This window comes from Xyrauchen texanus, chromosome 8 (genome assembly GCF_025860055.1).
Source record: "Xyrauchen texanus isolate HMW12.3.18 chromosome 8, RBS_HiC_50CHRs, whole genome shotgun sequence".
Lineage (NCBI taxonomy): Eukaryota > Metazoa > Chordata > Actinopteri > Cypriniformes > Catostomidae > Xyrauchen > Xyrauchen texanus.
The window spans coordinates 29,329,969-29,357,424 of record NC_068283.1 but is presented as its reverse complement, the minus strand read 5'-3'; the positions used below and the strand labels follow the sequence as shown (position 1 = coordinate 29,357,424).

General features: G+C 41.4%; 1 protein-coding gene across 7 annotated transcripts in view; it reads right to left on the bottom strand.

Moving 5' to 3' along the window:
• LOC127647278 (RNA binding protein fox-1 homolog 1) overlaps positions 1–27,456 on the bottom strand; it is a 425,943-nt gene that overhangs the window by 155,030 nt on the left and 243,457 nt on the right. The gene's annotated exons all lie outside the window — the stretch shown is intronic.

Sequence of the window (27,456 nt, the reverse complement as noted above, 5' to 3'; positions counted from 1 at the left end):
GTCATATGGATGATATTTATGCTGACTGTCTGTGATTTTGGTGCTTCAAATGTGAAATAGTCCTGTTTACTTTTGTAACCTCCGTTCCCTGATGGAGGGAACGAGACATTGTGTCGATGTAGTGACACAAGGGGTTGCCCTTGGGAGCCCCAAACACCTCTGATCTTTGAGAATAGGCCAATGGGAATTGGCAAGTGGAATTTGCTTTCAACTTCCCCAAACATATAAAAGGTGCTGGATTGTAACCACTCAGGCCTTGTTCAGACTGCCACTAAAAATCAGAGTTTTTGATAGTCTGGACAGCAAAAAAAGAACATAAAATCAGATTTTTCAGAATCTGATTCAAACCACGGCGGCACGGTGGTGCAGCGGTTAGCACTGTCGCCTCACAGCAAGAAGGTCGTGGGTTCAAAACCCTGGTTGCCCCGGCCTTTCTGTGTGGAGTTTGCATGTTCTCCCCGTGTCTGCGTGGGTTCTCTCCGGGTACTCCGGCTTCCTCCCACCATCCAAAAGACATGCAGGCTAGGTTAATTGGTGTCTCCAAAAAAATTGCCCTAGGTGTGGATGTGGAGTGTGAGTGTGAGTGTATGTCTGTCTATGTGTGGCCCTGCGATGGACTGGCGACCTGTCCAGGGTGTCCCCCGCCTTTCGCCCAATGTTATCTGGGATAGGCTCCAGCCCCCCGCGACCCTGTACACAGGATAAGCGGTTGACGATGGATGGATGGATGGATGATTCAAACCACATCAGGAGGTGGTTTCAAATGTGATTGCAATCAGATTTTTCAAGATGTGCCTCAGTCTGGGCGCTCTGGCTGCTCAATTCGGATTTCAAATGGTATTTGGCGTCACTCTAAAAGCTACATGCCATGATGACGTCAAAAATCTGTGACTGCAGCATGGAACATCACTATATTTACCAGTCTCCTTCATCGATGAGTTTTTCTTGAGTGATGGGGGAGTACCACGACTGGACAGGGCGCTTATTTGGAGAGCGAGATGTTGCACCTCCATTTTTCCTGCATCAGTTTTGAAAGCATCATCACGTGGTTAAGCCTGCGTTGTTACAAAAGCAACCCATGCAGGTAGGTTGGTTATGTCTGAACGTGCACATCTGATTTGATCACTTGCAATTAATAGTGCGGCCAGTCTGCCTGAAAAGATCTGATTTGAGCAGAGACAAGGTCCCATTTCAGCAGGTAGTTCAGTGTTGTGGCAGGAGGGACACAATGTCTCATTCCCTCTATCAGGAAATGGAGGTTGCGAAAGTAACCAGGATCCTTATACAAACACCACAACTAGCTGAACTGTGTTATGTGGACTGGCGTTTCGAGACAGGCAGACCATTGTGTACCTTGTAGCCAGCGCACCAGGCCATCACGTAAAGTCCCCCAACGCTCTTACAAGCATCGTACGATCCCCTGCACCTCGGGGACATGTTGACTGCCCAATAAATGGAGATCGGCTGACCCAGCCCCAGCCACGGCCTCTTCTCTTTTTTCTCCCCAAAAACATTCAGCTGGGGGGCCATATAGCATCCGCTTTGTCGGGGTGGGTGTTCCTCCCAAGGGGAGGACACCGCGACGGGGAGGAAATTGCGTGGAAATACATCACATGGTCTTACCGAGTCTTGTCGGCAGTGTCTCATGTGTAGAAGTCAAAGATCAGAGGTGTTTGGGACTCCCAAGGACGACCCCTATTGTCACTACAACGACACAACATCGAGTGAGAGACAGATAGGGACCTCAATTCACTTGCATTTTAAGGACCTACTGAGCTAAGGTATTTTTCTATTTTTCTTCAAATGTGTTCTGGTGAAGAAAGTAGATCATACACACCTGGGATATCATGTGGGTGAGTAAATAATGAGAGAATTAAGATTTTGGGGTGAACTATCCCTTTAAGATTGGCAGCCTACTAACTAATTTGAATTTTGAAAATATGTTGATTTACACATCCCTGTTTTACTGTGGGCCAATGAATGAAGTCAGGGACCGACAGGACCCTGCACAGTTGACCTTCGTCTCGACAGAGTTTGCTTTCTTTTTCTCGTTCTCTTTCTTTCTGCTGAGGTTTGAAGCAGGCATAGCAATCTCCCTGCATCTCCATTCTTCACCACATCAAATTATCATTTAGCTCAGCCCCCTCGCCGTGATTGATTGACTATTGACAAAACTGGTATTGTGACAATGCTGGGAGTGTGACAGGTTAAGGAATCGTATTGATTCACAACTGCTGTCATGCGGTGTGACTGAGGCACGCCGGGAGAGAGAGTGAGACCGAAAAATCACAGGTAAGAGGTTCTCACTTCAATAATGCTGTTGATTTTCAATGCACAAAGAAGAGTATGCTAAAATTGGTGCTTTCAAGGTTGAAATGTCATTGACAGGTTTAACCATTATGTTCTGTTCAGTTTAGGGTCTGAGACGCACCAATTTTAATAACTTTTATTTAAACCTAATTTATAGCTAATAAGTATATTTTAACAATAACATTCAAGTATAATGTTGATGCTTCCCAACTTTTCCTAATCTTATGAGAACTGATTATAAACGTAAATTGAAACTTGATAACATGAATCGACCATTCTTTATTAAAACATTTACATTATGTTTGCCGTTTCAGAGGCCCCAGATATAAAACATTAAATCTCTGACTAGAATACACAATGTAGAGATAATATACAGTCGCGCCAGATGTTTATTTTAAAGGGACAGTTTACCCAAAAATAAGTTATTATTCACTCATCCTCATATTTTTACAATCCGAGAAAGAGGACTTTATGAAGAATGTTAGGCTCATTCACTATTTAATTTTAGAGCATATTTTTCCATTTAAATGAAGGTGAAGGGTGACTGAGGCTGTCATTCTGCCCGTCACCTTTTGTTTACGTGAAGAAAATAAAAATCCATTAGGTTTGGAACAACATAAGGGGGTTTTCAATGTTTAAGTAAACTATCCCTTTATTTATTTCACTGTAATTGTGTACAGTGTGTTTTTGCTGGGGTCATATTAAAGAAAAACTGAAGCAGTATTACTAGAATGATATCAGTCACATTTCTAAAAGTGCATGCCTATTTTGCAGAGGCATATGTCTTCAATGGTACAGTATATCGGTTTTGATCAGGAAAAATTAAAATAACAAAAAAACTAAAAGGTTCATTTCAAATTTACTATCATTAGGGCCCCAAACCATAAAGTCAATCTCAACAGAACATGAGGGTCTCAGAGGAGCTCTACTAAAACAACATTAATGCTTCTAGGAGCAAACCCCGGCCTCAATTTTCTCTCCACAAATGTAGTGTGGTGCCACTCAAAGGAGGCTCATTCAAGACACACTTTTAAAATGTGTCCTCGTGGACTGTTCATATGTCAACATTGCTCTACCGTTAAAGGAACGGTTCCCTGACATAAGCAGGCCTTGGGGTTTCTCAGGCAAAAAGTCAGCCATTTGTACTGCAGCATGGGAAATAACAGCGAGAATTAGCCAGTCATGAAGAAATGCTCTTTGTTTTGGGTATTTTTCAGAGGTGGCATGTCCCATGTCAGTCCTCACAAATCGACAGTGGGCTCCAGACAAATCACAGCCAGCCAAGGCAATATATGAGACTTCAGCCCCCCGAACAAGACTGCTGAAATCAGCAGCTTTACAGGGTCAGTTCTCCTCCCAAAACGCTCTCTCTCTATTTTTTTTTCTTTACCTCACTGCCGAGACACTAAAGCAATCAATCTTAACTAGAGCTATTCCTTCTCTGGAGTGAAGGGTGCCATTTGTTTTCTTCCTATGGGATGCTACATTTCCCTGGAACATCTCTCCTATGCCATTCTTTTACATTTTTCTTCGCTAATGGTTTATGATTGTGTAACGCAGTTCAATGGAAAGGAGGAGGCTTTAATATAAATATAAAACATAAATAATAGATTTAATGATAAACTTAAACAAAAGATACAAACACACACATGACGGACATGACCGTAAATGATCTCTCTCTCCCGCAACATCTTCCGCAGTCGGCCTTCATCCCTCTCGGAGGGGAACAGGCTGTATCGCGTCTTTGTAGCAAAAGGGTCACGATTTCCGCACGCAGATACTTGGCATGTTCGCCATGTACTGCGGAAAAGCGGACGCCCGGGAAGGGGGGTGGGGGCCTGGCAAACTGAATTGCGTAACCGAGTCGGATGGTCCTGGCCAGCCAGCGAGACAGTTAGGAAGCGAAAGCCATGCATCCAAGCTCCGTGCTAGGGGCACTAAAGGGATGATTATTTTTTATGTACTCAGCGGGGCATCGCAGCGGGCGGAAAAGATAGTACGCCGTAGGGAGGTGAAAGTGCGTGCCAAGTCTCTGGTGCTGAGAAAAGACTCAAAGCACTTACCTTGTGTTTGGCCCGTGGTGGCAGGGATGCGGCAGGGCTGGATGTGTGAGATGGCCTCCGTCGTCCTTTTCACCGCGGAGAACTGCTGGGCCGCCGTCGAGGGTAGTGAGAGCGGATGAGCGAGGGGCTTTGTGACGAGCATAGAGGGGTGCTCTCCATGCAGTTGTCAGCTTATCATGCACCTCCGGAAAGAAAGGGACCGGGGGGGGGTTGTGGCTGTGAGCGGCACGCAGACCCCAGGAACAAATCATCCAGCCGCGACGGATGTGGGGAGGAAGGAGGGTTCCAGTCCAACCCCACGCTGGTGGCAGCCCGGGCAAGCATGTCGGAAATCTGGGCATCAGCCTCAGCCTGGGCATGCTGGCCCGAAAGCAGCAGCCCAGACGAGTAATCCGCATCATATGCCGGACCGCTCTCCGATGCAGCGGTGAGCTCATCCAACTCGGGGGGCTCAAGAGGATAGGCAGGCTGGCAGTGAGGTGAGCCCGGACAGAAGTCAACGAGCACGCCGGGGGGCAGGGGTTTTGTGGGGATGTACCCAGCGAAACCGCGCCCGCTGCCATCCCCGGATCGCATCCATCGCCAGCCACGTCGTCCTTAATCACGTGGGAAGAAGGAGCAGCGCAGGGGGAGGCTAGACTGGAAGGAAAGCCACGACCGCAACGTTGCCATGGTCATGTTATCACAATGAGAACATGAACCATCCACAAACACTGCCTCGGTGTGATCGCAGCCCAGACACACGAGACAGCGCCTGTGGCCGTCTGAAGCGGAGAGCCCTCTACCGCATCCAGGAACTACACAGGGGCGGAAAGGCATCTTTAGAAAGACTTGTCCTGAAAAGTTCGTTCAACGGCGCTGTGTATTGCTCTTTTAAGAGGAAAATACTCTTTTAGAGAAAATCACTCGTGCTGTCGAAGCGCCCAGGGACAAACTGCACTGCCGTGCAGAGAAGGTGAAAGCCGCTGATGTGTGCCATAGATCCAACAGCAGATTCGACCAGAGGTAAGAGGAACAGGTGTGTGACTCGCAGCTCGCAGCATACACGACCATCGACTCCGAAGAAAATTTCTGAATGAAACAGACGCATTTCCCTGCCTTTATACCCATATGTCTGGGGGCGGGACATGCAAATTCTGTCTGCCAACTTCTCATTGGCCTTTTTTCATAGATCAGAGGTATATTCGGCGCTCAAGAGAGACCCCTAGTGTCGCTTCTTCGACACAACGTCGAAGTGAGCGACAGAAGGGGAACTATTGTTAACAAATACAACCATAACTGTTGCCCATTAAAGTTACACTAAATAATGCTGCAGAAAATGCTTTTAAAATAGATTTAGACAGTTTTAGTTGTATTGGAAATTGCTGACAATGTTTGAAATTCTGCTGAAAATGCTTGAAATGTTTATTTAGAGCAACAAAATCAATAATAAAAAAAAGTTGTCCAGCATGTGCGCAAACGTTAATAAAAGTTAAAACATCAGGGAAAATAAGGTAACTACAGCAATGTATAATTATTTATAAATAAAATTACATATTTTGAATAGTATAATTAATAATAATTAATACAACAATTTGAAATATATATTTGTAAACAAATGTAAAGAAAAAGCACATACATCTTTGCAGATAGGATGGTTTGGTTATTTTTCAGATTAATTGCTCATATTTTCACTCTTTGTGAGTTTTTTATGTCTTTATATCGGCAGTGTCTGAATTCCTTCCTGTCTAATAATACTGTGAAATGAAGCTGCGCTCTAGTTACCAGCAATGATTTGTGTTATGAATAAATTATGCAGATTAGTGTGTAGTGCTTAGCTTTACTTCTTGCTGATTTTAGATACACTGCTCTTAATTTATTTGTTGTCACTTTCAGTTATTTGTCTTTTTGTGATACGTAATATGATGTTCCCCTTCTGTCGCTCTCTCCACGTTGTGTAGGAAAAGCGACACTAGGGGTCTCTCTTGAGCGCCGATATTCACATCTGACCTATTGAAAAGGGCCAATGGGAGTTGGCAGTCAGTATTTGCATACCCCGCCCCCGGACATACGGGTATTTAAGCGGGGCAAATACGGAAGTTTAGTCAGAAAATTTCTTCGGAGCCGATGGTCTGTCTGCAGTTTGCTGCGAGTTACACACCACTCAAACGTTCCTGTTTTCCTCTGACGATCTGCATGCTGTTGGATCGTGACGGCGCACAACAGCGGCTTTCTCCTTCTCATTGCACGGCGTGCATTGTTGCCCCTGAGCGCTTCGACAGCACAGACACATACACACACACACACTGTGTATTAAAAGAGTTTTTACTAAAAGAGTAATTTCCTCTAAAAGAGCAAACACAGCGGCGTTGAACGTCCTTTTAAGGATGCGTCTTTTTCAAGATGCCTTTCCGCCCCTGTGTCGTTCCTGGATGCGGTAGAGTGCTCTCCGCTTCAGACGGCCACAGGCGCTGTCTCGTGTGTTTGGGCCGCGATCACACCGAGGCGGCGTTTGTGGATGGTTCATGTTCTCACTGCGAGAACATGACCATGACCACGTTGCGGTCGCGGCTTGCCTTCAACAGAAAGCAAGCCACCCCAGCTGCACCCCGCATTGCTCCTTCTTCCCACGGGATTGAGGACGGTGCGGTTGGCGCTGGGGCGATTTGGGGGCGGCAGTGGGTGCAGTGTCACCGGGTAACCCCCCTCGAACCTCCCATTCCCCGACAAGCTCGCTGGTCTCCGTCCACGCTCGTGGCGATAGCAGCTCGCCTCACGGCCTGGCTGTCTATCCTCCTGAGTCCGAAGCAGATGAGCTCGCCGCTGCATCGGAGAGTGCGGTGTCTGATGCCGAGGACTCCCCTGGACTGCCGCCTTCGGGCCAGCAGGCCCAGGCTGAGGCCGACGCTCAGATGTCCGACATGCTTGCCCGGGCCGCCTTGAGCGTGGGGTTGGATTGGAACCCTCCATCCTACCCTACCTCCTGGCGGGGTCGCCCCGTACTCCCATCCAAGCCCTGTAGGACAACATCCTCGCTCAACACGAAGGCCTACACTACGGCTGGACGCGCTGCCTCCGCCCTGCATGCGATGGCCCTCCTGCAAGTCCACCAGGCCAAAGCTCTCAGAAACATGCACGGGGGTGGACCTGATCCTGATGTGCTGCAGGAACTGCGCTCAGCGACCGACCTCGCCCTCACAGCGACGAAGGCCACAGCGCAGGCACTCGGACAGATGATGGCCACCCTAGTGGTCCAGGAACGCCATCTTTGGCTCAACCTAGTCGAGATAAGTGAGGCTGACAAGAACCGCTTTCTGGACACACCTGTCTCCCAGATTGGCCTTTTCGGTGACACCGTCGAGGACTTCGCCCAACAGTTCTCCGCGGTGAAGAAGCAGACAGAGGCCATTTCGCACATCATGCCCCGCCGCAGACCTGCCGCTACGGGCCCTGCCCCGTCTGCCCGCCGAGGGCGTCCCCCTGCGAGGAAACCAGCTCCTGCTCCGCCTCAACCCGGGCCCAGCTCTCAGCCCCAGCGTCGAAGCACTCCGCAGGCGGCGCACGCCCCTGTCTCACGAACCCCTCCAGGACCTGGAAGGCTCCCAAGCATTCCTGAGACAGCCGACCCAGAGCCGAAGACGTTAGCTCCGGAGGTGGTAAGACCGCTCCGCCCCCGGTGGAGGGCCGGGAGGAGAATCCTTTGTTTTTTCATTTGCCACACTCCCTGACGGGGGCTGTGGTACCCACATTCTCAAAAAAAGAGCTATTTCCTTTGCCTCTGGGTCACCTGGCCCGCAAATGCCGTTTTCACGGCAATGTGCTTTCAGATCACAACAGTCCCGGTACACCGGACGCGGCGATCCCGCCTTCCGCCTGCCCACGACTGTCCCCTGGCCGGCCGGTTCAGACGAGTCCAGAGGACGCCAACATCAGACCTCCTCCTCAGTCAAGAACCCGCCCCCTGCCGGGCGCGCGGAGCAACGTAAGTGCTTTGAGTCTATTCTCAGCACCTCAGTCTCAGGCCACAACGAAGCCGCCCGACGCTGCATTACCTGTTCCGCCCCACTGCGAGGCCCCGCCGGGTACGTCCAAAATACTCGTCCCTTTGGTGCCCCTAGCGCAGAGCTGGGAAGCGTGGCTTTTGCTTCCCAATGCATCACGCTGGCTGCACCGGACCATTCGACTCAGTTACGCAATTCAGTTTGCCCGGCTCCCGCCCCCCTTCAGGTGCGTCCGCTTTTCCGCAGTACACGGCGAGCATGCCAGTTCCCTGCGCACGGAAATCGCGACCATTTAGCCAAGGGCGCGGTAGAGCCCGTCCCTCCAACCGAAATGAGGAAGGGTTTCTACAGCCCTTACTTCAATGTACCCAAGAAAGGCGGCGGCTTCTCCACGTTGTGTCGGAGAAGCGACACTAGGGGAACGTTTGGTTACGTATGTAACCTCCGTTCCCCGAGGGAGGGAATGACACGTTGTGTCTTTCCTCCGCCATGTCACTGAACCGAGCCACTGTTGTGGCCGGACCATTCCGGCTCCTCAGAAAAATCCTGACTAAACTTCCGTATTTGCCCCACTTAAATACCCGTATGTCCGGGGCCGGGGTATGCAAATACTGACTGCCAACTCCCATTGGCCCTTTTCAATAGGTCAGAGGTGAATATCGGCGCTCAAGAGAGACCCCTAGTGTCGCTTCTCCGACACAACGTGTCGTTCCCTCCCTCGGGGAACGGAGGTTACATACGTAACCAAACGTTTTTAGTTTTCACCATCATTGTGATTTGTATATTAAATGATCAGGTCTATGCATGTTGCACGTTATTCAACATGTAAGCGCTCTGGAAACCATTAGACTGTGGAGAGCTTCAATTTAAAAGTGATTGTTTTAAATTCTATGACTTGTTCATATGCTTTGCACATGTTCAAAGGGCCCCATCAGACACGTCAGGGCCCCAGGCAGTCGCCTGTATTGCCAGCAGGATGGGCTGGCCCTGATTCTGGGTCATAATGTGGAGTTCAAATAGTCCACATTGAAAATCTGGGATTTACAATTTTATTTAAACCTTTAAGAAAACCGGTAAGTTTAAGCATTTTGAAGAAAATAAAAAATGTGTTAATTCAAAATAAACCAACATTTCAGATTCCACACTAATCAAACAAGCACATTTGTGATGTTGACCATATTGATTTCTTTTTACAAAAGGACACATTTCCTTTCAACACAAATTTCACTAACATTTTTAAGCAGATAATAATATTTATAATAAAAGAATATGCAAAATAGATGCATTTTGACAAGGGGACTCCCTATTTTACCACATATTGTGGCACAATGTGAAAGAGTGAGAGAAAGAGAGAGAGAGAGAGAGATTCTTTCATTAATCCATGAATGTAATTACTGTATAAACAGCCCTTTCCTCTGATTGATGTCCCTCAGCCATGTTTCATTTACTTCAGCATGTTCTCATATTTGAGTGAAATAAACAAGCATATTCCCACCGGAGTCATTTACATCTCACCCCTCTCATCTAATACATTAAAAGGCAGCTGAACCCAGCTCCATTTCGCGGTCGACCCATAAGAGTTGGGACCCAGAGGCATTTGAAGACGAGTGACGGGTAGTAAAATTGGCCATAGATTATACATTAAATAAAAAATAAAAAAAGATGATGATGGATGCAGAAAGAAGTCATTTAAATCCACTTCTCAGCAGCTTGTGCTGTAGAAACGCTTGGAGAGCTTCAATCATTCAGGCAATTCAACAAATAGCTTTTCACTCAATGAAGCATGCAAGAGTGGGACCTTGTTTTAAGAATACACTAAATCTGAAAGGAAGAGAAATTACCCTCCAATACTTAAAAGCCTGAAAATTCACATTTAAGCTTCTTTGACTGAAATTAGACAGAGAAAATGTGAACACCAGGTCAACTATACACAAACATTGAGGTGTTTTAACCTTACAGAGGTCTTGGTAGCACTTCACTTAAAGCCTGAATAATATTTTATACAGATAATATAGTAGCTAGTGTAGAAGAAAAAGACAGACAAGGTTTTGTATACTAACTAAATATTAAATAGTAAATGCAATTACTGTTGATTGGTTAAACATAGCAACATGGTTGCATACTGTAGATGTATATAATGTGTGGTGAGAGTATATGGAAATAGGCATTTTAGGCATAGGCCATGTAAACATTAATACATTTTCATTTTAAAAAGCTCTCATCCCAACTACAGTATAACTGCATTATTTGGAAAATGGTGACATTAGGAAACTGTTTTCAGTTTTCGGATGTGCCTCAGCTTTTCTGAGATGTAGACTTCTGTCCATTCTGTTCTGCCTAAATTATGAAGCACCTTAATTAAATTAAAGCCTGTATAAGCACTTACATTTTCTTTCTGAAAAACGGCACATCGGAAAATTCGCTAAACCATCCCAGCCTTGTTTGGCATTTTGAAACCATCAAAAATCCTTCATCTCATACCAATATCCACAGCAAGTGTAATGTTCTCATTGCTAAAACTAGTGTTTCAAAGTTTAAACTTTTCAATTACTCATTTTAAGTAACTACTAAATATCAACTAAAGATAGACTAGATTAGTTTATTTTTTAACTGATAATTACACATCAACTTTTAATATAATATTAAGTTGTAAGTGAACAGCTTTTAACAAGTGGATATTAGGGATGAGCGATTTGTAAAAACTATTTTATCGATAACTGCCTTAAATATTGCAATATACGATTACATCGTCAGACTGCTAGACTGATGTTGCTTTAAAAATTAAATTAATTTATTGAAACACTAAAACTTAAACAAAAGACATTTCAAAATTAAAATGTCACTTTAAAATAAACAATTTTTTTAGTGATAAAAAAAACTCTTATATAAACACCTCCCCAAATCGTCTCCAGTGACCCCATTTGCCATCGAATCGGTCATTGACAACAGGTGGAAAATGACTAATAGCCTACAAATTAAGAACTAAAGACAATTATAAATGTAAAAATAATAATAATAATCATAATAAATAAGCCTACTAAATTCCCTTGTGTTCCCAAAATAATGCTGCCAAATGTGTGTTCTTATCGAATTTGTGTTTGTTTTGTATTTTGTAATAGAGTTGATGATGCCTAAAGAAAACAAAATAGAACTCAATTTTATGTTCAAGGTGAATGTATCTTGTATTATTTTATGATTTAATGACTTTTGTCTTTGTTTCTTTAATAGAAAGATTATCTTTTTTTTATTCTTAAACATAAAATAAAGTGTTTTTCAAATGCATGTCATTGTGTTTAACAGCATTTCTTGTCATGTGTCACCCCGAGATATCTTACAGGTCACCCAACTGTTGTGGATATATGAGCAAAATTGCACATACATGAAATACCTGCATTTGGACAAGGATCTTGTGCACTGGATTCAGCCTCATCACATTTGGCAGTTGGTAGTTTCATACCCTGGGCTACTGTTTAATATATTTGGTACTTACTGTAATTTACATTTATTCTTTTGGCAGACGCTTTTATCCAAAGCAACTTACAAAACAGGAAAACATATGCAAATCATCTTAAGGAGACAGTGGTACAAAAGTGCAATATTACAAAGTTTCACTAGCATCAGAATAGTATTCAAAACATATACAAGTGCAAATTCTTTTTTTTCTTTTTTTAGTCACTAGTTAAGTGCTTTTGGAAAAGATGCATTTTAAGTTGTATTTTAAAGACAGAGAGTGAGTCTGCTTCATGGATGGAGTTGGGAAGGTCATTCCACCAACGTGGTATGATGAAGCTGAAAGTCAGAGATAGTGTTTGGTGCCTCTTTGTGTAGGTACAACAAGGCGACGTTCCTTAGCCAACCGCAGGCTTCTAGTGGGCGTGTAGCTCTGCAGAAATTATTTTAGGTATGTTGGAGCAGACCCAGTTACTGTTCTGTATGCCAGCACAGAGCCTTGAATTTGATACGTGTATCAACCGGTAGCCAGTGGAGAGAGACAAGGAGAGGTGTAACATGTCATTTCATTAAAGAGAGCACATCTGGTTCATTAAAGACAGACGTGCTGCTGCATTCTGGATCATTTGCAGAGGTCTTATTGCACAAGCAGGGAGGCCTGCAATGAGAGCGTTACAGTAGTCCAGTCTAGTTATGACAAGTGACTGAACAAGCAGTTGTGTGGCATGTTCAGATAGAAGGGGTCTTATCTTCCTGATGACGTAGAGTGTAAATCAGTGCAAATGGTACTTCCCAGATCCATGGTTTTGCCATTTCCCAATATTGTTGATCATCGTCTGTCAATGAGTGTCGCAATTGGCATTGGATATTTGTAAGATATCATCAAGATCCAATTACATCATCCTATCGCCCAGCCCTAGTGTATATTCCCAAAAAAATGGGTTCAATAAATTTCTTGTGGACCATGTGCAATATTGAAAAGCAGACTGTTCACCGTCAGAGGCTGGTGATGGATTTAGCTATTAATAATGTAACAATTATATTAAGCATAAATAAAGCAATAATTACAAATCGGTTAACCATATTGGTTATCGGACCCTTAAACATTAAAATAATCAATATTGTAATAGAAAACATTATCATAGTGTAAGACAAATTGTGCAAATTCTTAGATTCCAATATATATATATATATATATATATTAAGCAATATCTTACGAGCAAGAGTGCGATATGGCCCTACATCAGCATTGCAGCAAAATTTTCACTTCAGAAATAGTATCACAGCTTGTGTTGTTTCTAACAAGTCATTGGATAAACAAGGATATGTGTGTGTTTGTCTGTGTGTGTGTGTGTGTGTGAGAGAGAGAGAGAGAGAGAGAGAGAGATGGAGAGAGATGGAGCATGTGATCACCTGTTGCCACACCCAATCAGAGATGCTTACAGCTTTCTGAAGGTCAGCTTTCTCATTGGAAAATAGACGTCCAAGCGGGGTATCTATTTCTGGGTAGCCGGTGCGCAAATGTCATTCACTATAGAAACAGCGATGTCCTCCGCCATTTTAAACAGTATGTATCCAATGTGGAAACTCACAGAGCGCTGTTCTATGTAAACAATGACTAGCGGATTCACTTTACATAACCAACTGGCTCATATTACAGACAAAAATTATATTATGCCACCACCTGCTGTAAAACATATGTAATTTCAAAAATAAAGACAGTAACTCCTAACACATATGTACTACACTTACACTTCAGTTTAGAACAGCACAAACACAAGCGGAGTGATAAATACAGTGAAGCGTCTAAGTGCTGATGCTGTCACACCATCAGTGCTCATGGAACGTCTCTCCTCCAATCAGATTAGAGGACCGTAACTAACTGTGGTATATATATATATATGTGTGTGTGTGTGTATTTTTACATGAATTAAGTGAATAGTATTGGACAAGATTATATCGCCAATAAAATGGGTTGAATAAATTATTTGTTGACTATGTGCAATCACGAAAAGCCGACTGTTTACCTTCAAAAGCTGATGATGAATCATTTTTAATTGTGGCAAAAAGCACAACAATGGTTATGCATTTTGGTTATTACAGATATCAACATTAAAATAATCAGTATCAGTTTTGGTCATACAACAATAATGGGTGATCTCCAACTATCGGTTGCCTTGCATCACATGATTATGGCATGCTCCCATTTTGGAAAAGAATATGCTCTCTACTTGGCGGAGTATAGGTCCTTATGGAAGACTGAGGCAAACGGTGTGACTCTCACTGCAAAATGCCTCTCACATTGTATGAGTGACAGCACTTTGCAGAGCAGATCCTCACTGAATGAGTGACTGGTTCTCCACTGGCCATTTTACTGACCAGGGGAAAAAAAAACCTGCCGTAGATCACACAGTCTCCAGAATAAATGGAGGTATTAAGCTTGATAACTAAAACCGCACATTTGATCCTGCCATCCTCAGCATTTTTTCACACATAATTCTGGGCAGTTGAAAAGCATTTTGTGAAAGCTGCAGAGGTTAGCAATTCTGACTACAGGGTTTCAGCGCAGATAACAAGCCGGTCAATATTCAAAGAAGGGGAATTTAATTGGCTCTCCCCCCCTTTGAGTGCCAAGGGGGACTTGTGGCGAAAAATATTAGCATGGTTCTCTATTAGCTTGCCTGGCTTTAGGAAGTACTGCTTTTTAACAACACAGCTCATTTGCTTTGCTCTTTCTCAGTGGCTTACACAACAAATTTGCTGTTTTTATTGTTTAAGGACCCTGATCACCAAATATGGTCAAATTTATCCAGCAAAATCATGGCTTGGCTGCAGGTTGTGCTATAGGGCCAGTGGCCCCTTAGATTACAATAGACCCAGAGACTGTGGAACACCATTTGTGTCACAATAGAGCCGAATGGCTATTTTCTGAATTTTCATTCCGAAATCCCACACTGGGAGAAAATCTCTGGTGAGATGGGTATGACTCATAAGGTTGAAAATAACTCCACTCACTTGAACATTTACTCTGCCACTCATAATATTTCAGTATCTATAATACTAATCGTTGATACGCATTGTACCCTCCCACAGGCTTGACGTCACTCTGCTTACCTTTACAATACATTTTACCTTAAATGTTATTAATGTTAACAAATGATACATGTTTTGATAGATCTATGGGTTAAACATCAACATCTGGTCTCTGTTTCACTAAATAAATGCTCCAGCAACAGCACTAGAGTTATTTGTGTCAGGAGTCAAAATCAAACATTTATTATGAAAAAGTGATCACCAGATGAATCCAATCCGCACACTTGGTTAAATAATCCATGACAAGCATCCAGTGAAAAACATCCAATAGCAGCTTTTGTCCATAAAAGTGATAAATCCGAGAAAAATGTATATATTCTCTATTGTTCACATGAGATTTTGCCTGAAAGAATTACCCTTTATTATCATTCTCCAACAAATTATGCAATCTGAGCTGCATTTATATTGTAAAACCATTTATAATCTTATACATTAGAGTCTCACAAACAAAATGAGCACAGCTCCAAAGTCTTTTGAAAAAGTATTTTTCAAAATGGGCCGATATATTTACTCATAATAGCCAAACAGTGCAGTCAGATTTTGTGATGTCATGAAAGGTGCAGACTATCATTTTCTCTGTACACCACCAGCCAATGGCCTTGTGGTAAATTGTTAATGGACAGAAAGATTAGCCAAAGGGAAAGACAATTCCAACCATGTGCATGATGTAAATATTATGTCGATAGGCTTGAGTTCTTTTCTAATCTGCAACAGGGTTTTCACCATTTACCCGCAAGCTATCCTGTGACGCATTTTGTGACGCACCTGTTTTTCAATGCGGAAATTGCTAACCCGAAGCAGTGAGGTGGAGAATGCCCCATAGTGTGCATTGAGCGTTGATTCAGTAGAAGTTGAAGAGTAAATTCTTACTCTTGTGTGTTTCTTCACCTTTCATTTTATTCTTGTTTACAACAGTGAAAAATACAAAACTATGTGATAGTACTGTATGATATATGCTAAAATATATAGTATTTTAGTATATATATATATATATATATATATATATATATATATATATATATATATAGTTTAATAAATTATAGTATTTTTATATTATAAATACTTATAACTATTAATAGTAACTTTGCATGGAGACAAAATATTGTTTTTGGAGGCTGATTTCTGTCTGTATGGCCAGCTATCAGTGTAATATCTGTGTATGCATGGAGACAAAAGAGGGAGAGAGGTTAAACTTCAGTCAAATGTCACTTTCTCATAGCAACTTTTGGCCTGAAGAGGCTTTTCATCTCTCTGTGAGCTCTCAGAATACGTAAAATGTCTTATCTTCAACTGCATCACAATTACCCCAAGGTGTCTCTTCTTTTCTTCCTCTCTTCTCTCCTATGTTCCTTTGCGCTCCTCTTCTGAGTTACTTACTGCTGCTCTGTCATGTCATTGAGCTGGCGGAGAGTTTGGCCCATGCGTTATCGAACATTCCAGCCGAGGATACAATTTCGGATGATTAAGTAATTTAGTTTTCAAACCAGCCAGGATTCAGAGTATTGAAATTTGAAATATGTCCTAATAAGCAAGTTTTAGTTTCACTGAAATGCTGTTTCAGCTAAAGCAGGTATTTAAATTGTATGCTGTATGATATAAATATGATATGTAATATGATATAAAAATAATATGAATGTTTAGATTATATTTTATCTAGTGTTTATGATGCCTCATTATCATCAAGGAAGCTTGTACTTGCAAATATGTGTTCAGGTTAAATGAGTAAAATGCACTTTAAATATGCCCATATTAAAAAATCACCATCTTATAATGATTTCTGAAGGATCATGTGACACTGAAGACTGCAGTAATGATGCTGGAAATTCAGCTTTGATCACAAATTGCATTTTACAATATATTCAAATAGAAAACTGTTATTTTAAATTGTAAAACAAGTTCAAAATATCACTGTTTTTACTGTATTTTGGATCAAATAAATGCAGTCTTGTTGAGCAGAAGAGACTTCTTTTAAAAGGTAGTGTAGGTCTAAAATTAAGTAAAGTCTTTATGTAAAGAATATGTATAGTCAGATTACTTCTTTTAAATTAAAACTTGATTTTGATCATTAAGTCTCCTCATATTCATTCCCTTTCCTCATTGATAGGCCCAGGGGATCAGTCTTTGTCTCCTCAGGTGTGAATTACAATCAGTATTCATGATAGTTCATGCCTCCTTGCATATGACCTTTCTAACACTAAAAGTGTCTTACAAGAGTTAAATTACTAAATTGTTTTGTATGAATGAGTGATCAGGATGGTTTTCACATAATTTTGTAGCAAAAACTCTAGACTTCAAGATCCAGTTCTCAAAAGGCTTGTGAATAAATGTTTAGTATGTGTTATATGGCCTCATTTCAATGACTTAAAAATTTTGTTTTTTTTTCAAAAACCATGCATAAACGTTATTTTCTCATGTACACACATGTTGCTCACATATTATTGTAGCCCAGTTTGTGTTGAATACAGTGTTATCAGTCAGATATCAGACTTTAGTCATTAATGTCTTTTTAAGCAACTGAAAAAAGCACAAATGTCAAGGCATGTCAAAACTTCTCCATGGCCCAAAGCACCCTCAGACCCCAGAGGGTTAAAATGCATTAACGCATCATAATCTGATAATGAAAATTAGATGCATTGATAATGGAATAGAATCATTCAACAATTTTAATGTAGGTCAATTCTCAACCTATTTTCAGTTGTAAAAATACACAAAATCACAAATCCAGATTCCCAATCTACTTCTAGAACAGACAAATTCAAAGTCCTTCTGGTTATGTTTTTGTCATCAGCATGTTTTTGTAATTTTAAGCTGTACCAAAATGACCAAATCAAATTGTGACCACATTTCAGATTTCATGATGCATAATTTAAGAAAAAACATATAATAAAAAAATAAAAAAAACTTAGCAAACCATTTTCAGAGCAAATATTTAAACCCCCAATAGACAGTCACCCATAAATGTAAATAAACTCTAAACCTAAGCAACAGTGGAAGCATGCTGTGCAATAGCAGATATTTCAGGTCAGCAATAGAGCAGATGTCACTATGTGTACCGGCATTTCTTGACATGGTGCAATTTCCCATAACCCTGTCAGGACAATTACACCAGGCCCCAGCAGGAGCAGAGCTACTCACAGATACAAGCCTCCACTCTGAGTACATAAGAGAGACAGAGAGAGAGAGAGAGAGAGAGAGAGAGAGAGAGAGAGAGAGAGAGAGAGAGATGAGATGAGAAAGGTGTTGAGACATGAACCCTGCAAGTCAAAGAGGGAGGATGAGATGGGTTGATCTAAAGACCTGTACAGAAAGCTGTACTCTACAGTGTGCCCTCTTTCTCTTTCTCTCTCTCTCTCTCTCTTTCTCTCCTCCTCCTTCTATTTCTCCATTCAGCACCTGGGACCAGTGGGGCTGTGCAGTCATCTCCTCTCTCTCTCTCTCTCTCTCTCTCTCCTGAGCAGCCGGCTCTTAACCAGGCCATGCAAAAAGCCCACTGAGACCTGACAGCTGGAGCCTGTCTCCCCTCAGTGTGCCATAACACTGGAGGCCTATCCCAAGATGTTCAGCCCTCCATCTCTCTCTCGTTCGCTGATATGGACAAGAACATGAAGACTGACATGACCCAGAGGACAGATTGTGTTAGATTGATGTGACAAAATGAAGCAGGGGGAAGGGCGGATGTGTCCATGTGTTCGAGACAATGAGAGCTCCGACTGTAAGTTGAATATTCAGTGGGTGACACTTAAGCACAGCTAGACCACATTAAGGGTGGCTCCAGCTCAGCTCCACACAAAAGTGAAAATTCCACCATTATTTTCCAACCCTCATGTTGTTTAAAACCCATATGACTTTATTTCTTCTGCAGAACCATTCCTATGAGGTCACAAAATATAGTGTAAATAAATGTGAAACTGACCTTGAGTGACGTGGTGCGCAGGGTCACTGAAATGGCCATAATGAACTTTTCAGTTTCTAAGATGAGCCACATTGATTGTTTCTTTTTAACAGTCTTTCATCAGTACACAAGGGTTTGAAGGCTGCAAGTTTTCCAGATTAGTCTGTGGGACACTCCATCCAGTTAAACATGATTAATGATACACGGTGTAACAGAACTCTAAATGTATGCAGCAAATTAGGACACCTTACAAATTCAGGACATGTTCCCCTGCTTAACTACTGACTAGTAGCCTGGTAATTTGTTTTTCGCACAGCTCCTCTATGTTATTAAATTATCTCATATTAGCCAATATTTAAGTGTGCTTCCTCAAGCAATTTGCAGAAATCAGGAAAGAGCAAGCACAGCCGCCCTAATCAAGGTTGGATAAACAAATGCTAATTTTGAGGCTGAACTATGGCAAGGTGTAAGCCAAGCAAACATCTGTTAACATGCCTAATTTGTAAGCATATTAAAGAGGGAGAGTATCAAGAACAATCCATCACTTCGGCAACAAACAAATGTTTACTCAATTAAAATGGTTCATATGAGATTTCAAATGGCTAAGCACACACACACACACACACACACACACACACACACACACACACACACACAAAGAAAATAAAACATATATTTATTTTGAGAAAACGTTGCTGGTAATGTTCAGCGCCAAATAATAGCATTTATTTTGGGATTACAGTTTAGAAGAAGAAACACTAAACTTTCCAATAAACTACTTAATTGACTTGTTTAAAGAAACCAGATGTGTGTGATGCTTCGGTGCTTTTTAATGATGAAATTATCTGTTTTAAAGGAATAGTTTTTTCGGTCAGTTCCTCACACAAAGCTATCGTATGTATAGACATGTATTTTGTATGTATTTTGTGTCCAAGGGAAGAAAGTCAAATGAGTTTGGTAAGACATGGAAAGAACAGTCCTGGTGACCAGAAAAATCAATTCATGTTTATTGCAATGTATCACCTCACCAACTATAACTCCTGTTTTCCTTTTCATGGATTAACCTACCCACTCACACTGTAATACTTCTTGTGTAAGGATCTGTATTCATCTATGCCAACTCTGTTCCTCTTCTCTCATCAAACTGTCTGTAAAATATAGTGCATAGGGAGATATGCGGCTTGCCCCAGAAAACAGTTCCAAACAGGGCTAATCCATTGTGAGCATTCCTGATCACTCAAAAACAAAACATCCAAGAATAAACTATTTTAACTGGCAATGCACTCATTCCGCATGGAAAGATGCTGGTCCTCTGGTGAAAAAAGAATGAGTGAAAATGACATTTCTGTGCCAATCCTTTTATCCGTACTATGCCTAAATCTCAATATTTGTACTTAGGTAGCCTACTTTTACTAAAAGCTAGAAAAGGTCAATAGACTCTCATTAGACATATCTGTTGAGAACAGTTGCATAATGCACTAACATTAAAAATGCTGCACCCTGCATCTGATTTTAATCATCCTGTTTTTATAGGCAATAATGCCTGTCAAAAGAAAAATAGATGGTGAAAACATAGATACTTTGGCTCCTTTACAGAAATGTCTCTTTCAGTACCTCCTGCTGGAGAATGGAGAGGGACATAGTGATGCATATTGAACAGGACAACAGGTACACAGTCGTATCTCGTGCTCGCTCACAACTCAGAGCAGAGGATGCAGAGTGCAGTGCCCACAGGATTAATAGAGGAGACACGTTTGTGCAACACTTAACTCCTAAATGGGTCATAGTCATTTTATCCCTCTGCGTTTGGCAAAGTTTTCAGAAGTTTTAATTGAGAAAAATAGAATTTTGCTTTCATATTGTACCACCTAAAGACTACAAGTCAAGCGGAAAGGGAGTGAAAATTGTAGCTTCACTTTGATCAGAGCTGTGACCTAGCAGTTAGGGCATATGGTCCGATGTATTTCATAGTAATGCTCTTTTGGGAGACACAATGAAAACAAACATGATTTGTGGCATTCCCCATACCCATACCCCTTCTTAAATTCTGCATTTGATCTACCAACATCCCTTCACTCTTAAAGGGATAGTTCATCCAAAAATGGGTCATTAAATACCCACCTTCGTATCGTCCCAAACTGGTGTGACATTCTTTCTTCCATGGAAGACAAAAGGAGAAGTGATGCAGAATGTTAGACACTAACAACCTTTCCTTGTGAAAATGTCAACAACAATCTTCAAAGTTTTGTGTTCCATGGGTGAAAGAATGTCATACAGTTTGTAATGACACGAGGGTGTGTAAATTATGAATTTTCTTTTTTCTTTTCTTTTTTTTTTTTACAATCTATCCATTTAAAAATAAAGATTCCATTTATAACCATAAAAAGGGAACTGAAGAATCATATACAGTCCAAATAGTTTTTTGATTAGAAGGTTCTTTGCTGAACATAAGAGCCATTGAAGAACCTTTATTTTTGTGACGTTTCCCTTGTGACACTGTGCTGATGCATCATTTCCTGTCCTCTCCCCATAGACCTTATTCACACAAGGACCAACTTTGATTTTGAATTGGAATGAAAATGAGGCTGTGAGGGATAGACTTTCCATCTCTTCAATGACATTAACGGTATAAAGCTGTATAAAGCTCCTAGATCACATCTGATTTTCCACAACTCATGTTGTCTGGAGTTCGTTTTCTACTGAATGTTCTTGGACAAATATTTTATTAATGTTTTGTCCAAGGAACAATCCAAAAACGCTTTAATCTTTAGTACAGCCCATTGAAGAGACTGATAGTCTATCCCTCACAGCCTTATTGTCATTCCAATTAAAAATCAAAGATGGCTCTAGCGTATATAAGGTCTATTTTCTATATGACTAAAAGTGGCAAAAAGGCCAAAACAATATACACTTTGAATCCAGAGCTTTTCTGCACCATACCAAACCATACATCATGCATGCCATACCAAAGTGTCCATGTCTCTTCATGACAATCATTGAAAAAAGATTGTGGTGCAGAGCGTGGGAAATTGTCTCAGGAAGCTGCATGTCATGGAGTCAGTGTGGTCGTTGACACCAGCATGTTTCAGTGAGGGCTTGTGTGAAGGAGTGAGAACGGTCTTTGGCTGTTTGAGAGTTTCAGCAGGGGAGGGATATCTGTAAGACCTGCCTCAAGAAATCCCAGCAGACGCTCTCCAGTGCAGTGTGAAGTACTGTCACTGTCTGTGACTGTGGTGTGAAGTGTTCCCCAATTACTCCACAAGTGTGAAAAGTTTGGCCTTGCCTTCATTTTGCAAATGCTTGTCAGAATCTTGCAGAGTACCGAGCTTCTGCTTAGAACCTAAACGCTTGCGATATCTATGCCACTGCGCTTCTTAATTATGTTGACAATGGAGCAAGGTATCGACCTACAAACTGGCATAAAGAACAATCTGATGATACAAGTAACAAAGTCACAGTTGAAAGGATACTTATGGATCGCAATCCACATGGAGTTGGAGATGATTACAGCCGAGACAGTACCAAGTTCTCAAACCAGCAACTGTGCTAGCATGCATAGCAATTACTGTCAACAACAGTGACAAAGTCTTGGTGAGGCAGCGCTCTCATCAGTGTTTCTCATTTATATTGAAATGCCAAACTCTGTGGAGAAACTGCATCGCACCAGATCACAATAAAGGCTTTGTGTGCGATATTTTGCTGCATTCAATACATGTTCTAGGACATTTATTTAAGGACCTTGGGCTAATAAGTTGGAGTCCTCCATAGAGTTTGCAATTTTCTCTTCAAACCATTGCCATGGTCTCAATTCCACTGACTTCACACAAAGAAGTATTGGGATAATCAGCATATTAAAGCAAATGCTAGAACCATATGTTAATTATGTAAATGATTCATTTTAATCAGCTCGAACCATGTAACGAGTTACTGGGAAAGCAAATGTTGGAACTTATCAAAAATGTCATTAATATTCATCCGGATGGTGCCATGTGAATGTACTCATCCGCACAGATGAATTAATAGGTTGATGAGGGATGAAAGTGCTGGAGGAGGTGTTTGTGAGGAACCATCTGTCTAACTTTGAATCCCCTCCAGAACTGTTCGGCCCACAGAGGGACCTCTGGATGAACAATTGCCTGAAGAGAGGTGTGTGTGTGTGTGGGGGGTCTGTACTGTACAACACAGGTAAAGAACTAACCTCTCCCTGAAGACATGCTTGCTGCCCTAGATATCATGTCATTCTTGTTGTTTTGAAAGGCATCAACAAAGAGTCTCTGATTATTGACAACATTGTGAGTTTATATAGCTAAAGTTGATTATTCATAAACATTGGCCTTTATACAGTATCTAACACATGTATGCTACCCAACGGATGCAAAAGGCGACACTGCAAACTAAGAAAAATAGCTTCCAAGTGACTTGATTTTCAAGTACTGCAATTTTTAAACTAAATTTTCTCTGAATCTGAGCATAACTGTGCCAAAATCATTTGTCATTGTACATATCATAGTCTAAAGGCACTTTTCACTGCACTTTAGGGTTCAACTCGACTCTGCTCACTTTACTTTTCTGAGCTTGCTTTTCCACTTTAGTGCCACCTCATTGTGGGTGGAATTATAGGCTGATCGTCATAGTTGTGCCGCCTCTATTGCCGTGACATCATCTTATTCGCAACTGACCATTACTGACCATAAACAATATCATAACCACTAGCTGTTAGCTACTAGCTTATTGTGCTGCATAAAGCAGTTGTTGCATGGTGATTTTACACAAGTGTAACAGTTAAATTGGACTGGTTGTTTTAGAAGCAAGCTTCCAGTAGCTGGTCGACTAAATAAAGTGAAGCTTTCAAGCAGAATATAGAGTTAACATAACAAAATGTACCATCCTCCATCGTGGACTTCAACAATGACATGGCCGATTCCAGGGCCCAATGTCCCATTAAGTAATGTCCCATTGCTCGCCAGTCTATTGCCATAGATAGCGTTCATTTGGTCGAACCACTTCCACTTTCTTCTGTTTGAACAACTCTGGATGTTGTGGTCCTTGATGGATCTTTAGTCACTTTTAAGTTTTTTTTATCGTTTCGCTACACTTTTGTTAGGTCCTGTGGTAGCCGTGTGCGACTAAAAGCTGAGACACTTCCTGAAATACCTTTTTGTTTCACGCTGTTTCATCATCGCTGACTAGAGGAACGTCTGCAACATGTTTATTGACCACGGAGTGGTTTTGCGCACAGCCATTTCTTTTTACAGTTTGAAAGATGCGTGAACAAAGGATACTGCTATCCCTTTTGCTAACTTGCTAGCGGGTTGATGTCCCGTGTCAGAAATCCAGTGAAGCTGGAAGTGACGATTCTCTCTGACCAGTCAGTGATCTGCAGGGTTTTGACGTCACATTTAGTATCGGCTTGGCTCGCTTGGAACCTCAACCGAGGTGATAATTAAAAAAACAGTTTCCAGGTACTATCCAGAGTAGAAACCCCCAAAAAACAAGCAGAGTCGAGCTGTACTGTGCAGTGGAAAAGCCCCTTCATAATTCAAGTTTCACAAAGAGCAGTAACTGAGTTGTGCCTTTGTACAGTATGACAAGCCATACCCTACAAAGCCAAAATGCAGAAATCAAATGTGGATTATGCAACAGTCTAAATTAAATCTAAAATAAGCTTGATCCCAATTATTGGTCCATTAGCAGTAATTAGTAGACATTTTATATATAAAAAGGTCTATTTTAAGGGCTTGGCAGACTTATTTCCCTGTGTTGTACCCCTATTAGCATGCAACACTTTATCATTCAAATGTCCTTAGTCGTATGTCCTTCACAGATCTGGTAAAGACCATGTGTGATACGGGTGCTGAATTGAGTTTAGAGTAAATGGCCTGGTAAAGCGCAAGCTAGCATGAATGGAAAGAGCGGTGCTGCCTGTGGAGCAGCGGTCCCTCCTCGTGATTCCTCCGCCCCTGGCACTGCCCAGTACCTCTCCATCTGGACCCATCATCTGTGCTGACCTGCCGGGCTTATGTCCCCATCCTCCCCCACTACCCCCATCCCTGACACTGCCTGACCGCCTGCTCCTAATCTCTGTGGCCAAACACTGGCCAGCTCACAGGTCCAGTTTTGCTAATCTGAGTCAACTACTCAGAGGCAAATAGCTCTCACTACACAACAACAAACACATCTACAAATGCATTTCCAATCACCAACCACCAGGGTTATTTTTAAGTTTTCAAAAATACATTTAGAGCTAAGTATTCATTTAAAAAATTATACATATATATATATATATATATATATATATATATATATATGTATAATTTTATATATATATATATATATATATATATATATATATATATATATATATATATATATATATATACCCCGTCTGCCGCTGATCAAGCTTACAGACAGTCTCGCCCCCAACTCACCCCATTGGGTGAGTCACTGTCATTGTGCCAGGCTGGAAGAGTCACTCAAAACTAATAGAGAATATTCTATAGGGCTTAAGAAACACAGTGTTTACAGTTTTCAAAAAACAATTACCCTACGCATGGCTTACTTATAGTTGTCTCTGTATATTAATCTAGAATAGGAGAAAGTATTTTAAAACAGAAAAAGTTACACACTTCAGTTTAAGTTAAAATTTGTTAAAAGTTAATTGAGTTCACACTATCTGTCTTGTTTGTTTAGGTTATGTAAGTTGAATTGGTTAAAATTTGTTAAAATTTTAACCCTAACCCTAACTATTCAAAATTATATTAAATAAATGTTTTCATTGCTAATTTTCATTTTCGGATAATTTTTTGTTGTTGTATTTGTTTGAATTAATCAACATGACCTCAAATATGATTTCTACAAGATGATCTGCCATGCTCAGTTAAGGGCTGCAAAGCTCTTAGCTCTTTTAGACTTAGCAGCAGTAGATGAGAGTTCATGTCTACCTTATATAATGTGACATCTCAAAGCTTTGAGCCTCACACTAACTGAAAAGAAACATCTTGGATCATGGCTGGGATCACTAGCTAGTTCCTTGCTTTCCATCTATTTCATCTGAGGGATCCATCCTCATTTTCATCCAAGGGTTCACTCAGAGGAGAAATAGCATAGTACTGATGTCATATCAAAGCACATACATCACACATTTGCTTATGGTAAGAGATCTTTTTCAACAGCGACATGGAGACAACCCCTCGAAAGCTAAATATAGCTTGTGGCATAGCTGGCTTGAGCGGTTGCTGGAGATTAAAGTATGTTTCATTCTGTTTGATGAGAGTTGTATATTTCTTAGTTGACGGAAGAGTGGACAGCATCAAGCCCTGTGTCCGAATTCGCATGCTGTCAGAGTATGCATAGCATATGATGAAGGATGCACTTCTCTGCTGATAAAACAGTACGTTCTTTAAGTATTCATGCGAGTAGTATGAACAGATTCTGGACATACTTCTTCCGGGAACACGGGAATTGACCCTGACCCAAATATATGACATAATAACAAAAACTGCAAAAATTATTTATTCTGGTTTTGTTAAACAAACATAATTTAAGCACAAGGAACAACTTTCTTGGTAAAATTTCCTCTAACAGCCGAATAGAGCCACCCGAATTTTGGTTTTCCTCCTTTTTTCAATCCAGAGTGTGAACTTGATGTCTCCTCAGCTGCAGTGTGATTATGGGATGGTGAAATATCTTGTACGTGCACACTTCAAAATTCAGCTTGAAATAGTAGGTCATCAGTATATTTGTTTTAGGAAAACTGAGGATTCGGACACACTAATTCATTGCCATACTGTTTTTGGGCAAACTACATAGCAGGGAAATATGGGTATTCAGCAGTAATGCACTTTTTTGCCTATGGAGATTTAAAGGAGTGGTGCAGATTCCTTAAAGAAATACGATAAAAATAAAGCTCTGTTAGATTGCTAACATGCTGTGGTTTAGCCACTACATTTGTCAAAGTGATCAAGATCAATTGAATTGGAGCAGTGCAATGCCAAGCTAAGAATGGGTAGCACATGCAAGCCTTTAAACTTTAGACATACAGTGCAGTCCAAATGTCTAGTCTGCTAAATCACCAGTGAAAATGCTTCTATGTTGCATTTTTCTTTTTCATTCCAAATAATATTATCAGCAAACCAATTTGAGTGAATTATTGAACTAAAAAAAATTATATGAATTTCAGAATTTCTAAGTACAGTATTTAGTATGTCCCCTTTGCTTTAATTACAGCATTCACTCTACAGTAGCTGGCATGTACTCCACAAGTTTGTGCAAAACCTTACAATCCATGTCATTCAAGCATGAATTGAGAATGTTCCAAAGTATACTTCACTGAAAGCAAGGACAACTGACCTTTTGTAGAGCATTATGTTAACACTGTCAATGTCACAAATTTGAAGAATGACCAAGAAATAGTGCAGTATCTTTTTCTCTGCTCTTTTTCCCCCAATTTGGAATAGACAATTCCCAATGCACTCTAAGTCCTTTTGGTGGCGTAGTGACTCGCCTCAATCTCAATCTCAAATCTCAGTTGCCTCCGGGTCTGAGACTGTCAATCTGAGCATCTTATCACATGGCTTGTTGAGCACATTACCGCGGAGATGTAGCGTGTGTGGAGGCTTCACGCTATTCTTGCGGCATCTACGCACAACTCGCCACATGCCCCACCGAG